Source organism: Polistes canadensis, unplaced genomic scaffold (assembly GCF_001313835.1).
Source record: "Polistes canadensis isolate GaletaPanama2010 unplaced genomic scaffold, ASM131383v1 scaffold_190, whole genome shotgun sequence".
In the NCBI taxonomy this organism is placed as follows: Eukaryota; Metazoa; Arthropoda; class Insecta; order Hymenoptera; family Vespidae; genus Polistes; species Polistes canadensis.
The window spans coordinates 10,500-14,503 of NW_014569737.1; the positions used below are offsets into that span (position 1 = coordinate 10,500).

The 4,004-nt window shown below is 28.0% G+C and overlaps 1 protein-coding gene across 1 annotated transcript in view; it reads left to right on the top strand.

Annotated features, from left to right (window-relative positions):
* Positions 1-2,980: 2,980 nt before the first annotated feature.
* Positions 2,981-4,004, top strand: part of LOC106789560 (neuroligin-4, Y-linked-like) — a gene marked incomplete at its 5' end in the record, with an annotated part of 56,268 nt that continues 55,244 nt past the window's right edge. The window contains 1 exon segment of the mRNA XM_014753884.1: positions 2,981-3,173.

A 4,004-nucleotide genomic window follows, 5' to 3' on the forward strand; every position in this document is an offset into this window, starting at 1 on the left:
GATAGGGAATATTAGTCAAGAATCCTTACGAATTAAAATCGCGAATTGTTTATTTTTAATTCGTAGATTTACACAGAGATTTTTAAGATTGCATTACAGAGGGTGATAACTTGATCGTGAATTACGAATTATTTGGAAGTAAAGAGTAGCCATTAGTTAAAACCTCTGTGTTCGGTTTAGCAGGAGTCAAGCGATAAAGGGTCGACGAAGTTGGAAGAAGGGAAGAGTAAAGGGGAATATAAGAGGAAAGGATGATGGTGAAGGTGTAAGAGAAGTAAAAGGAGGAAGTGGGTGTGGATATGGGTGTGGATATAGGTGTGGAGAAAGAGGAGGAGGAGGAGGAGGAGAAAGTGGAGTGAAGGGACGTCGGCCGATCGTGAAAGCAATTTTAGCACCATCTCCGCAAGCTGCTCTTCTCTAATTTCCTCCTCGATCCTCTCTTCTTCGAATTCTCGATAAGAACTAGGAACGTTTGGCGTCCATTTTAACGAATCATCTCACGCGTCTTTACTTTTTTTCTTTTTTTTTTTTACCTTTTTACTTCCGTTTTTTCATTTTTTTTTTTTTCACGAGCTTGATTGATTAAATATAATATAATCGAAGAGGAAGTTAATAAGATTTATTATACTGTATAATAAAGAGAACAAAATTATGGATATTATATTTTTGTAATATTAATATTTCATTCTTACGTTATATATATATAGTATTATTTTATTATTCGTTGATATTAATATTTTTAAATGGGAATCTATTTAAATTTTTCATTATTATTAATTGGTATCGTGTTTATGTTTCTTTTTTCCTCTCCGATCCAAATAGGATTTATTCAATTTTTCTTTATTCGTTATATATAAATTTGTCATTATATCATTAACAATTTCAACGACAACAAAAATTCGTTTAAAGTTAAATAATATCATTAAATAAATATGATCGCTTGTGGATTATTGAAATTGCATAAAATATTATTCCACGAATGGTTGTTACGAAATTTTTTCAATCGCTTTAAAATATCTTTTTCAATTAATTTTTAAAACGATCAATTTATTTTCTCGTTATTTTCAGTTCAATATTTTTTAAATAAAAAGATTAATTTAAATCACAACACACAAAATATATATAATACAATAATTTTCTTTCTAAATTTAAATTATCAAAATAAATCTTTCATATATATATATATATATCCGTAATTTCACCACTCTTCTTAAATACAACGAAAAAGCTTTAGTTCTGTGTCAACATGCACAAAGAAACCACAGCCGTCAGACACATAAGCTCGTCAGAATCGAAGCTCGCTTATAATCGGAATTTGGAAACAATGCTGCCCAGTATCGAACCGTTTGCGTCATAGCTCGATACATAGACACATACACAAACAAACATACACATACACATATTAATACAAATACGTATGCGATATTTAAAACTTCTTTCTCTCTTTGAAAACTGCGATCGTGACAACGTGTTTTTTTTTTTTTCAATTCTGTATTATTCAAACTAAAATCACGAAAAGACGCAATATATTTCTACATATATGTATATATATATACTTGATTTGTTTTTCTTTTTATTTCTACCTGAACGAATCTTTTTAATCACGAAATTATTCTTATATTATAAAACATTCGTTTAAATGTTAATAATTTTTTAGATAATTATTATTACGTTTATCAAAATCGAATCAAATATTTAAATGTGTATATATTTGTAATAAATAAGTTTATATATATTACTTCTTTTACTTTTATATTAAAATCCATGAAAAAACAATACTAATCATTGCAAGAAATATCGTAACGTATTTATCATATTAACTATACCCTTGCGAGAGTCCAGATCCAATATTATCGATATCCATATACATATATACCTAGATATATGCACACATTAATATATATATATATATATATAAACATTAGTAAAACATATCAAGAACGTTTGCATAACAAGCATTCGGATTATATTATTGCGTTAATTTCGTTAAAATTGTTGAAACATTTAACGGCACGTCTGATTTATATATTTTTGCTTTAATAAATTCTTTTTCCTAACCAATGCAAATTAAATTATTTCTACATGTTATTCGAAGGAAAGCAAATTTATACGAATACACATATGAATAAATGCATGTACGAGTAATACATATCGTGGTCTGAAAAAATGAATTGCACACGGGGGAGGGGGAATTGGAAACACAATAAGTAATCTCAATTAAATTTAATATATTAATTTAAAACATCTAAACTCAAAATTAAATTAATCATCCAAATTCTCAAATTTATTTTCAATATAAAATCGAATAATAATATAACAAATATATTAAATATATAAATTGTACAATAATTAATTAATTTATAATTTCAATGCTTATGTGTTGATTATTTTTTTATTTTAATTCTACATATCTTCTTTTTCTTTTAAATACTTATTATATAATCTTTATTATATATATATATTCGCTTTTACTTCCTAGAAAATAAAATCATATCTTATCGTATGATTCTATTATATGAGCTTTTTTTTTCATTTTCATTTTAACTTACTAAAACCACTCCAAAAGTTATGCTATGCCATATATTTTGAAACATCTTGTATATTGAATATATCATATGCATATATACGATCTTATATGTTGTAAGTAAATATATATATATATATAGGAGTTGTTTGTATGTTTGGTGGGGGGTAAATACGGGGTAAACTTTACGAGAGGAACGATATCAATTTGGTTAACGACGGACCAAGAGTTTTCCTTTAACTCTAGCATAGCATAGCCATAGCATAACCATAGCATAGCATAGCATAGCCTAGCATAGCATAGCATAGCATAACATAACATAGTATAGTATAGTATATAGCATAGCATAACTAGAAGCATTATGTTGCTCATACATAGATAGAGACACACGTCTCTAAACTCATCCCTTTAACTTTCTCCATCTCTATCTCACTTTTTCTCTTTCTCTTTTCACAGAAGCATGCCATAACCACCATGTGATTTATCGTCTTACGTGCCCGGACAATCTCTCCTCAGTCTACTTCTATCATCGTTTCACGTGCTATCACAGACAATCCCCCCCATCTCAGTTCAACCCCCCTCTTGCACTTTTATCTTGGTGGAAAGTAAAAGAAACAACTGATTTGAAAAGATCGTTCTGAGATTGTACGTAAGTAAAATTAATTGTCCATTACCAGCTCTTTATTTTTTATTTCTTCCGCTTTTTTTTTATGTTTTTCATTCGTTATTAATTATTTTCTCTGTTTTTTTTTTTTATATACCTTTATTCAATCCTTACAAATACTTGTTAATGTAATAATATGGTTGATTAAAAATTGTTAACGTTATTTGTTAAAATTACAATCAGATTATATTTGTATATTTATAGTTGAAATTTGATCGCGTTAGAAAAGTATGATATCGTGCATTTCTTTCTTTTAAAGAAATTCAACAATATTTTCTCTTTTTCTTTTCTTTTCTTATTATTTTTCTTTTAGTATTCGTCTCGTCCGATATTTCATTTTCATTTCATTGGAATATTCATGAACAGATTTAATTATTCGCCGTGTATTAACGTTATTAATATTATTACTGTAACTTCTCGTCTTCTCTTCGTTTTACGGTCTTACGTTTATAAGAGTAGAATATTAAAATAATCTCCGGCGTAGAAATGGCACATATATAAACAGAAAAATAATATCACCTTTCTTATAAACAGACAGTAAACGATGTTTTACCTCGCAGTTAGAAATAACTATATATATCTATATATATATATATAAAATTTTCTTTTTATACCGTTACCAAGCCAACCACGTTTTAACAAGCTCGGAGAAAATACCATGAGATTCTAAGGGGTTATGAGTTCATTCGTCATAGTCCGTTGGTAACATCCACGATTTCGAACAATTCTCTCTCACGTTTTCCTTCTTCTACTTCTTATTCTTTTATTTCGTTTTTTTCTTTTTCGATCCAAGAAGAAGTGTATAAGGTATATATA